The 12,347-nt window shown below is 38.7% G+C and overlaps 1 protein-coding gene across 1 annotated transcript in view; it reads left to right on the top strand.

The window, feature by feature from the left end:
- The window catches only part of hsdl2 (hydroxysteroid dehydrogenase like 2), a 31,651-nt gene extending 21,455 nt beyond the window's left edge, over positions 1 to 10,196 (top strand). The window contains exon 12 of the transcript XR_005187512.1: positions 10,120 to 10,196. The gene's annotated coding sequence lies outside the window, so the exon portion shown is untranslated. The remainder of the gene's footprint in view (positions 1 to 10,119) is intronic.
- Positions 10,197 to 12,347: the final 2,151 nt, after the last annotated feature.

Raw genomic sequence — 12,347 nt, forward strand, 5'->3', positions numbered from 1 at the left:
TTGCTGGTGGAGACGGGGGTCACACTGGAAGCCTCAGAGGTGGCAGACGGAGTGTTGCTGGTGGAGATGGTAGTCACACTGGATGCCTCAGAGGTGGCAGACGGACTGTTGCTTGAGGGGTGAGTGGTCAGCCTTGACGTCTTAGGGGTTGAAGATAGAAATCTGCTTGTTTTGTGAGGAGTTGTAGTAGGAGCCTTCGATTTCACTGAGTGAGCTTTACTCGTGGTGTGAGGTTTCCTTTTGCGAGTCACAGTCACATGTCGTGTGCTACTGGAGCCACCTCTAACCGAAGCTTTTGTGGTTACCGTAGAGGAAAGTACTTTCTTGGTTGTTCTTCTTGCAGAATTGTCATCATGGGTATTGCAAGAAGAAACAAAATTTAAAGCTCTTCTTTTCCTAAACTGGATCCTGCTTTTGTAGTTAAAGGGTTGTACTATGTTACTGGTCACAAAGGTTATAGCTAATCTGTTTTTTGGAGGATGAGTCATAGGAGATGCTGTTACTAACACATCAGTGACTTTCGAAAGGCCTTCCATAGTTGTCCAAACCATGATGCCATTGTTGGAAGAAATACTTGTAAGTTTAGAATTGGATGTGCTGATGGACGCTTGGGTATGGATATCTGTGGAGTTAGAGTTGGATTTTGACATTTCACTATCATTTCTAGTGTTTGAGGCTCCCATAGTTATTGCAACATTATCAATCATGTTTGGAGTGCCACTCAAAGAGGTATAGGTAGATTTGGTGGATCCTGTGGAGGATGTAATCTCATTGGTGATGGTTATGGCTGTCATTAATTTTTCTCTGATGGTCTTGAAAGTCTTCATGAAAAAATGTTTTATGGACTTTATAGTAGAAATGTCAGTGGCATTGAATGTGTGAGATGAAGAGTAAATAGTGAAAGTGTTTGGGGTTTTGTTAGCACTAATTGTGTTTTTTTGATTGGCTCTGGGTCTGATCTGGAGATCTCTCAAAGCTCTTGGATGACTTTTCGGACCACTTCCTCTCATTGCATTGGAACAATTCATCAGGATCACTGACAGTTCACCAACAGAGTCAAAATAGACTATTTCAAACTCTGAATCCTGCAAAAACAATTATCTGTTAGTCTTTTTAACAAAGTTCAGTAGCTCTGCTTTTGTTTTTAAATGAACTCACCATGTCAGTGGGTCTGAGTATTTGTACAATCTCCCCATGTGGAGTTGCCTTTGTAAGTGTCGTCAAAGCTACAGGTTTATGACTTAAAGCTTTTACACTTTGCAGTCTTGTTCTTGGAGGCAGTCTCATGGTAATATCTTTGCTTGTGCAGATCCTTGATGTTGGCATCAAAAGCTGAGATGTTGCAGGGTTCTCACATGTGACCATAGCCAACATGTTACTTTGCAGCAGGTGATCAAAATAGCGCACTGACAAGTGGTGAATGGATCTTCCATCAGAGATCTGAAAGGAGAACAAATATGAGAAGGGAGACATTTTTACTTGTTTTGTTAACCTGTTACGACTGCCGTCGTAAGTTTGTGTGCGTATGTGAAATCCCTAATTGTGTGAAATTAGTGTCCAGGTGCATGGCTGTAAATGGAGCAAGACACAGAGGAGCTGAACGGTGATTGGCTGGCTGCCTGGAGGAGTAATGCATAAAAGGAAGTGCATTGGTGATGACATCGGCTTTCCATCCACTCTGCGTATCCCAACCAGCCACAGCTGCCATCTGTCGTTAATTGTCAGATCAAATAGTTTTGTGAGGAGTTTTGTAGGGGTGAGCTGCCATTTTATTTAAGACATTTTCTCCTGTTTTTATTAGTTTAGTTAAGGTAAAAAAAAAAAACTGTATTTTGATTAATTTTGTTTTGATTATGTAAAAGAAAAATAGTAATAGTTAATTTTGTTTTGTTGTTTTGGCCTGGGCTTATTTTGAATATTGATAAGACTCAAACTCGACAATAATTATTCACATTGTAAATAAACTCACTGTTTAACATACTTGACTCCATGGCTACATGAGGTGCGCAGAAAGTGGAAATGCCCACATTTAATTACAACCTGGCAGATGTATTTTGCCCAGCTTGCAACATAACCTTAAAAATGAAGGAAACAATAAGTTATTGTTCTGTTGTCATTTAAGTAGTGAAATTTGTGTCTTCTACTGACCTTCTTTCTGGAAAAGCATTTTACCAGTGAAATCAGATGTTTACTGGTACATACAGTGTACAGAATAACACAGAATCATTTCCCCTGCCTGACATTAAATGAGACTAAATATTTCCTGTTTTAGGTCTGAGGATTCACCAAATTATTTCTAGTTGTTAAATTTCTGAATAATAAGAAAGAAATGTTTTAGATTGTTTTTATTACTTTCTTTCAAGTCACAAGTTTCTATCCATGTTCTTAGTATTTTATATCATTGCCTTTAAACGGTACGACTTGGGTTAAACATTTTGGGTTTCTTCCTCCAAACAGTTTGCTGGATTTTTGTCCTGTTCCTCCTGACAGAACTGGTCTGACTCAAAATTGTTGCTTACACACACTTTTATCAGCTCTGCCCACAAATTGTCAATTTTCGGCTCAAATTAAATAAACCAAGAATCAGCTCTAAAAATATAAACCATAAAAATCTGATTAAAATAAACACAGTTACTTTACCAGAGCAAAATCATAAAATCATAAAATGTGGATTCTTGAACATCAGATCTCTTTCCTCTAAATCCCTGTTAGTTAATGAACTGATAACTGATCATCATATTGATTTATTCTGTCTGACAGAAACTTGGCTCCAACGGGAGGATTTTGTTGGTTTAAATGAATCCACGCCTGTTAATTATTTAAATTTTCATGTTCCTAGAACAACTGGCCCAGGTGGAGGAGTAGCTTCTATTTTTCAGTCAGCATTATTGATTAATGCCAAACCAGTTATTAGTTATGATTTTTTTGAATCACTGTCCCTCAATCTTTCTCATCCAAAATGGAAATCAGAAAAGTCACTTTTACTAGTTGTTATATATCGTCCACCAGGCGTTTACTCTCAGTTTTTGTCTGAATTCTCAGGATTCTTAACTGACTTATTATTAAATACTGATAAAATCATCATAATGGGTGATTTCAATATTCATCTGGATGTTGAGAGTGATAGCTTAAGCATAGCCTTTAATAATTTGGTTTTACCCAAAACGTCCGCACATCTACTCATTCTTATCTTCACACTCTTGATTTAGTTCTGACCTATGGTATAGAGATTAAGGACTTGGTAATAGTTCCTCAAAATCCTATTCTGTCCAACCATTTTTTAATAACCTTTGAGTTTACATTAAATGACTACACAGTCACTGAGAGTAAATTTCATCTCAGCAGGTGCTTATCAGAAAATGCTGTAACCAAATTTAAACAATCTCTTCCATCAATGTTTTCCTCTGTCTTGCAGAGTAATGCATCAGAGAACAGTGACTTAGATCATCTAGTTGATCATCTTACAACTTCAATGCAAACTTCACTTGATAAAATTGCTCCACTGAAAAAGAAAGTAATCAATCAGAGGAAACTGGCTCCTTGGTTCAATTCTGAGTTACGTACTTTAAAGCAGGCATCTAGAAACCAGGAGAGAAAATGGCGCTCTACTAATGTTGAAGAATTTTATTTAACTTGGAAAGATAGTCTGCTAACGTATAAAAAAGCTCTCCGTAACGCTAGAACTTTATATTACTCATCTTTAATAGAGGAGAATAAAAATAACCCTAGGTTTCTGTTTAGTACTATTGCTAGACTAATTAAAAGTCCCATTTCTGTTGAACCATGTATCCCTACAACTATAAGTAGTGATGACTTCATGAGATTCTTTATAAATAAAATTATTTCAATTAGAGAGAAAATTCAAACCATCTTTCCTTCTACTATCTCTAGTCCCCTGTCAAATGAGACAACTTTAAACATTTCACTAGAGCCTGATTTATGTTTGGACATTTTTTGTCCTGTTGAGCTCTCTGAATTGTCAAAAATAATAATCTCATCCAAACCATCCACATGCCTGCTAGATCCCATCCCAACCAGACTGTTTAAAGAGGTATTCCCCCTAATTAATGTCCACATTTTGGATCTACTTAATTTGTCTTTAATGGAGGGTTATGTACCACAGAGCTTTAAGGTTGCTGTAATTAAACCTTTACTTAAGAAATCTAATCTTGATTGAGGAATTATGGCCAATTATAGACCTATATCTAATCTAACTTTCATCTAAAAAATTCTAGAGAAAATAGTTGCAGGTCAGTTGCGTGAACATCTACAAAGAAATAATCTGTTTGAAGAGTTTCAGTCAGGGTTTAGAGCTCATCATAGCACAGAAACAGCACTAGTAAAAGTAACTAATGATATTCTCATGGCCTCAGACAATGGACTTGTGTCTATACTGGTCCTGTTAGACCTCAGTGCTGCATTTGATACAGTTCATCACAATATTTTACTACAGAGGCTTGAATATGATGTTGGGATTATAGAAAGAGCTCTAAAATTGTTTAAATCATATTTATTTGACAGATTACTGTTTGTAAATGTAAATAATAAATCTTCATACACCAAAGTTAGTCATGGCGTTCCTCAGGGTTCAGTGCTTGGACCAGTATTCTTTACTTTATATATGCTTCTATTAAATAAAGTTATTAAAGAGCATGGGATAAAATTTCATTATTATGCTGATGATACTCAGTTGTACTTATCTATGAAACCTAATTAATCCAAAAAGTTACTTAGACTACAAGCATGTATTAAAGATATAAAAACCTGAATAACCCTTAATTTTCTGCTTTTAGCTCAGACAAGACAGAAGTTGTGGTTTTTGGACGAGAGCATTTTAGGAATAAATTTTGTAGCCTTTCACTTCCTCTGGATGTCATGAATCAGGCCTCCAGTTCTAAAGTTAAAAACTGGTGTTATTTTTGGTCAGGATATGTCCTTTAACCCCCAGATTAAAAGCATTTCTAGAACTGCTTTTCTTCACCTGCATAATATCACTAAAATTAGAAACATCTTGTGCAAAAATGATGCAGAAAAACTACAATACATTTTTCATGTCTTGGTTGGACTATTGCAGTTGTTAATTATCTGGGTGTACAAAAACTTTGTAAAAAAAGTCTTCAGTTGATCCAAAATGCTGCTGCCAGAGTTTTAATGAGAGTTGGTAGGAGAGATCATATCTCTACAGTTTTAGCTTCTCTCCATTGGCTCCCTGTCAAATTCAGAATAGAATTCAAAATCTTACTTGTTTATTTATAATCAAAAGTCAATAATAATAATTAATAATAAATAAATTATGTAATTTAATAAATTATTTATGATTTAATTAATTAAAGTAAAATTTTAAAATAAATTAAAATTAAATCATTTTTTAAATTATTTATTTAATTAAATTAGACAATAATTTATTATTAATAAAAATTAATAATCAAAGTTCTCAACAACCTAGCTCCATCTTATATTACAGATCGTATTGTTTCATATTTTCCTAACAGAGCACTTCACTCTCAGACTGCAGGTTTACTTGTGGTTCCTAGAGTTTCCAGTAGTAGAATGGGAGGAAGATCCTTCAGTTATCAGGCTCCTCTCCTGTGGAATCAGCTTCCAGTTTCTGTCCGTGAGGCTGACACATTGTCTACTTTTATGAATAGGCTTAAGTCTTTCCTTGATTCATAAATACTACAGTTAGAATTGACTTGACCGTGACCGTGACCTCAGCAGAAGTAAGGAGTACCTTCAGGAGGATTAATCCGCACAAAGCAACTGGCCCAGACAACATCCCCGGAAAAGTGTTGAAGGAATGTGCTGATCAGCTCTGTGAGGTGCTGGCAGACATCTTTAACACCTCACTTACCCTGGAGACAGTTCCCACCTGCCTGAAGACTGCCACCATCATCCCAGTCCCAAAAAGCTCTACAGTGACTGGTATGAATGACTATCGGCCAGTGGCCCTCACCCCGATAGTCGCTAAATGCTTTGAAAAACTGGTCATGACTCACATCAAAACAACCATCAACATCAACGAGGACCCTCATCAGTACGCATACCGTGAGAACCGATCAACAGAGGATGCAATCTCCTCTGTGGTCCACACTGCACTCAACCACCTGGAGCAGAAAAACTCTTACGTCCGTATGCTCTTTGTGGACTTCACATCCGCCTTCAACACCATGATCCCCCAAACCCTGATGGACAAACTATCCACACTAGGACTAAGCCCCTCCATCTGCAACTGGGTACTAGACTTTTTAACAAACAGACCACAGTTAGTGAGGATCCACAACCTCTCCTCCTCCACCATAACCCTCAGCACTGGCTCTCCTCAGGGATGTGTGTTGAGCCCCCTTCTGTTTACTCTGCTCACATATGATTGTGCAGCTACCCATCCAGGCTGTCACATTGTAAAGTTTGCAGATGATACAGCGGTGGTGGGATGCATCACAAACAATGATGAGTCCAGCTACAGGCAAGAGGTGGAACACCTGGAGAGCTGGTGCAGAGAGAATAACCTTCACATCAATGTGAAGAAGACAAAGGAGATGATTGTGGACTTCAGAAGGAACAAAAACATCTACACCCCCCTGAACATAAGAGGATCTGCGGTGGAAGTGGTCTCCAGCTACAAGTACTTGGGTGTACACATGAATGACAACCTCAGCTGGAGCAACAACACCACCAGCCTGATCAAGAAAGATCATCAGAGACTCTACTTCCTCAGACGGCTGAGGCGAGCTGGTCTGGGAAGCTCAGTCCTCACCTCCTTCTACAGGTGTGCAGTGCAGAGCATCCTGTGCTCCAGCATCAACGTGTGGCATGGAGGCTGCACAGCTGCAGAAACAAAAGCTTTGCAGAGAGTGGTGAAGGCTGCACAGAAATCTGTTGGAATCAGCCTCCCCACCATCACAGACATCTACACCTCCAGATGCAGGAAGAGGGCCACCTGCATCATGAAGGACCCCACCCAGCACACACACTTTTTGCCCCACTCCCCTCAGGAAGGAGGTTAAGGAGCATTAAGTGTAGAACCACTAGACTGAGGAACAGCTTCTACCCTGAGGCTGTTAGACTCATGAATCTCTAACTAGAATAATCACTGTGAAAAACCATATCATGTTGCTGCTGATCTGTTTCATGTTGCTGCTGATCTGTTTCAATGTTGATGTGTTCATGCGTGCACATCTGCTCACAGACTCATGTTCATGTTTGTGCTGATGTTCAATGTTTTATGTTATGAGTGCTTAGTGTATATTTAGTTGATGTTTTTCTTAGTTCATATCTTAGATGTTATTACTGTTTTTCTTATACATTTTATTGTTGGATGTAACTGGGACCCTGTGTACATAATTTCGCTCCACCACATGTACCACATGAGGTGCGAATGACAATAAAGAAACTCTGACTCTGACTCTGACTTGGGTTTCCTGAGCTATCCCTTAGTTGTGCTGGTATAGAGACTGCTGGAGGACAAATTGACCACATTTTCTCACTCTGCTACTGTCTTTACTTGCTCTACTCTACCTGGTTCTGCTGGATGATTTCTTCCTGTTAAGAGGGAGTTTTTGCTTTCCACTGTCTCCTTTGTGCTTGTTCAGGATGGGAGACTTCGACCAAGTGAAGATTCAACACAGTCTGCTGGCATGTGAATGTTTTTGTACAGTGCTCTGAGGCGACTTCTGTTGGGACTTGGTGCTATATACATTTGGGGCAGCTGTGGCTGTGTATTATTCAAGCATTTATTTTTATTTAACCTTTATTTATAAAGGTAGTCTCATTGAGTCACAAGAACTCATTGTCAAGAGAGACCTATTTTATGATCAGATGGTGGGGGTTAAGGGCCTTTCTCAAGAGCCCAGAGTGGGGCAAATGCGGGTGGACATAAGTGTGGGTGTTTCACCTTTTCCACCCACATTTTGCTGTTGTCAGTCCTGGTAGTCGAACCGGTGGCCTTCCGATCACAGGCCCACCTTCTCTAGCCTCTGTGCCCCCACTCCCCAGAGTGGTGACATTAGAATGGTTAGAGCAGTTGTCCTCCAGTGTGAGAGTTGGGGATTCCACCAGCAGTCACATGTTGAAGTGTCCCTGGGCAAGACATCGAAGCCCTCATTGCCTCCGATGTGTGTCCCGGTGTGTGAATGTGGTCTAAAGCACTGATTAGTCGCTATAGAATGATTTGTTCAGCTTATATTTTTTAGAGATCTAGCAGTGCTGTATTAATGTGTATGTGGAGGTAAACTACAACACACATATTGTAAGGAGCTTTAAATATATGGATTAGAAAGAAAGGCAATATAAGTACAGACCATTTATAAACTTAATTGAATTTAATTTTATACATCCAAAATAATGAATAGTTCATAATCCCATAAAAAAAAAAATATATATAAATATAACTTGAAGTTAGGAAGAAGCCATCCTCTTTACCTGAGATGTCACATAACAGGAAGTGTAAGGCAAGTCCAACAGGAGCCACAAACCAGAGTTCTGAACAGAACCGGCACTTCTATCTGGCGCCAATACCAGCCTCGTCCCATCTGCAGATACAGCTTTATGTTAATCTTTAGATTGTGTACAGTCTGTCATCAGATGCTTTAAACTTTAGTTAAAATGTTTCTTCCTGAAATCTGAGTCCAGCTTCCTGGTCGTGCTGTGGTTCTGGAGGAACCCAGGCTGGTTCAGTCTCTTTTGTTGTTTTGACTCTGGTCACAGATGAGACTGTTCCTTCAGCCCGTGTTAGATCGTGTTAGTCTGTGTCACCTTAAGTCTGTGTTGCCTTGTGTTAGTACACCTTAGTCGTTTGACTTGTGTTAGTCTGTGTTGACCTGTGTTAGCCTGTGATAGCTTGTTAGCATGTTTAGTGATAGGGTAAAATAAAGAGGTCTGTAGGCTACACCTTGTTACAGGTGTGCAGTAAAAATAATAAATCAGAGTCGACCTCGATCAAAGTAATGGTGGATTCTTGGCAATGCTGTGATCCTCCTCACTTGAATTTTTCTTTTTTTTTCTCTTTCAACTGCTTCCCATGTTAGGGGTCACCACAGCGAACTAAGTCGCACAAAGACTTGGCAGTTATTTTTACGCCAGATGTCCTTCCTGACGCAACCACAAACACCGAGCTACCACAGCCTCTGTGTGGAGCAGAGAGCTGCCATCTAGGACACCCAGAGGAGGAGATGGTGGGGGTTAAGGGCCTTGCTCAAGGGCCCAGAGTGGGACGAATGAGGGTGGGAGCAGGTGTGAGTGCTTCACCTACCCCACCCACATTTTTGATGTTGTCGGTACCGGGGCTTGAACCGGCGATTTTCCTATCACAGGCCCACCTTCTCTAACCTCTGCGCCACCACTCCCCATCCTCCTCACTTGAATTAAACACACAAAACCCAGTTGAATAAAATCACAATTCTTTAATGTTTATTGTAAGTTTGAATAATAACAACGATATGAAATCATGGCAAATGTGAAATGTGAATGCATAACCAATAGTATTATTTCAGAAGGGTGAATAATATAAATTAGTTTAAACTTTGAGGAGAGATGTTATCTAAATTTAGTACTAATGCTTAAAATTAAGGCAAGTTTCTGAGGTTCGTGAACTAACTTAAAGGCATCTACAAGAACTAGATGGCAATGAGTCTAAAGTCAACTGGAAACGGACACTTCCTGCTTTGCGAGTCTTTGCACTGAGGAGAAATGTCACTCTTTTCAACATCTTTCCTTAATTTGCCAATCTTTTCTTTCGCTGCTGAGGAGGAAATGGCAGCGGCGAATTCTCGAACCAATAAACTAGAAAGGATAAAAGTTCTTCCATGAAGAAAATATCCACAGCTGTCAAAGTAAGCGTGTTGTGTGATGTGTTAAGTGAATCAGTCTGTTATACAATCTATTACTTGTTTAAACCTAAATATGTTAAAACAAGTATTCATATATATATATATATATATATATATATATATATATATATGTGTGTGTGTGTGTGTGTGTGTGTGTGTGCTAACAACAGTTATTATCTATGTTAGATCTCACTGGCTGTTGAAAACAGAAAATGCTGATTTGTTGGCTTATTTCTGTAAAAGTGCAGTTGATAAAGGTTTTTGTAATCATGTAGTTACACTTTTTTTTTACCAGACTGCCCACTACTCCCAACTCCAGCTGCCAACTGGTCCTCCTGTACTGGCCTGCACAAGAGATTTACAAAGATGGCACAGATCAACAACAGGTAAAAAAATAAATAAAATAAGAGTGGAACACATTCTTTTCTGTTATATCATTTAGTATATGATGGTTATGATTCTCATAATAACAATAATTGTAATAACTTTCCCACCTGTATATTATTAGTACCATGTGAAATTTGTCATAGTCTCAATATTACTTGTGTCAAATATATTTTTATCTCCTAACTTGTTTAGAATTGTTTGTTTTTGTAGGTAATGAATAAATGCAGGTTCAGCCTCTATGAATTAGTAATATTTGCAAGTTAAGTAAAAATCTTGTCTCTCAAATCTGTCCCACTGTGTCCTACCAAATTGCTCACTTGTCCCTTTACATTTATTTATTTTTAAGTTTATTTGACATATTTTATGTTTATTTCTTGTAAGGGAATCCGTCCTGAACCTGCCAGCGAGGTCGTGGTGTGAAAGCCCAAAACTGGTGAAAAGATGTTTGCACTCCACGCTTTACAGAGCTTTCACAGGTATAACCTGTGGGTTAATGTTTTTATGTCCATGTTTCCTTTGTCAAAACTTATTGTGATTCTGTCACTCGTGTGTTTGTAGGACCACTTCCAGATCCTGACATCCTGGCATCAGGAGAAAAACCACCAGCTGGAGTCCCAACCACTTATTGTTCTTGTTCTAGCTCTCAACTTTGGAGCTGGTCCCATCCAGACTTGGTCCTGTGCCACAGGGCTCACTGAGGTCTCACCAGTGTCCACCTGAGAAGTCCTGTGCAGCATCATTCTGCACCACATGGCTCCAGACCTCCTGCTCTTCCTTCAATGCTGCAGAGTCTTCCCAACATGTGTTTTATGCCCACACTCGATCAACTTATGCATCTTCAGTCTCTGTAAGTGTCACTTGAAGTACAGGCCAGAACCAGGAGCAGTCCAGATGTCCTGCGTGGGTACAGCTTCGACAACCAAGGCTTACTGTGAGCTGTTTCCGTGTTGCTTACAGAAGAAGTGCGGAGGAAGAGTCTGCTGACATGTTTTACTTCAACATCTTCATCCATGTGTTTATATCAACGCAGTAAGAAACATAAAATGTACAAATCACCCTTTTGTTCCTTCACATTTTTAATATTCAGTCTTAAGCTGTGAATCACTGTAAATACTGTAAATAGTTGTTACTCATAAAAAATACATAAAGGTGCCAATGTCTTTAAAATGAAATTGCATAATTTGGGAAAATATATATAATCCTCTATCAATTTATAGTGTACAGTTATAAAATGTTAACTTAAATAAAGTTTTTTTTTTTTTTTTTTACTAGATATTGTAAATTACACTTGTTTTCCTTGCAATTCAACTCAAGCAATCCACAAATACAAAAAAAAAAAAAAAAAAAACAGTATGCTGCTCAAGTGTGTTTTAATTGAAGATTGTTTAAAATAATTCAGAACATTTAAATAACTAATTACATAACACTAGAACAATATGTAACAAGCTTGGGTATGATGTTATTTTTATTTTATAGACTTACTGCAACACCACCTCAGGACTTTCACACGACACTTGGGTTTCTTTACAAGTAAGCAGGAGACTGTTTCAAGATACGATATACATTTTATTAACATTAAGTTAAAAACCTAAAGGAGGCAATAATGATTTTTAAAATAAATATTCAGCCAAGGTTGAGGCTTTCCAGTGGTCAGTCAACTAAAAGACAAAATGATGGTTCAAGGTAACACAAGAACAGAAATTCACCCACAAGCTGTGATGCACGAGACAGGAGTGGAACCGAACCTACACAAGACTGGACTGCCACCTTCTACCTGGAATATAAATATGAAATGAAGAAAACAAAAATAAATATGAATAATATTTACGAATTGGCAATCAAACAAACATGGGCCTCACATTCATATACAAAAATCCAAAGCCAAAAGCCAGCCAATCTTCTCTCAGGTAAGACACTGCCTAATTATGGTGACTCAAGCAGGCTGTGAGAGTGCAGTAAAGCATGGTAGAATAGGTACGGTTGTTTTCTTGCCCCACAAGGACAACCAGGAACGGAACAAAAACAAACGCGCTGAGACTGAGCCATTTTTTCTCACTGTCTAATGTAACGCTATAGCCACCAGAAGTTGTGGCATTTTCTGACAGTTTTGTCCAGAACAGCTAGCGCCATTACAGC

This window comes from Nematolebias whitei, chromosome 18 (assembly GCF_014905685.2).
Source record: "Nematolebias whitei isolate Nwh7 chromosome 18, NemWhi1, whole genome shotgun sequence".
Lineage (NCBI taxonomy): Eukaryota > Metazoa > Chordata > Actinopteri > Cyprinodontiformes > Rivulidae > Nematolebias > Nematolebias whitei.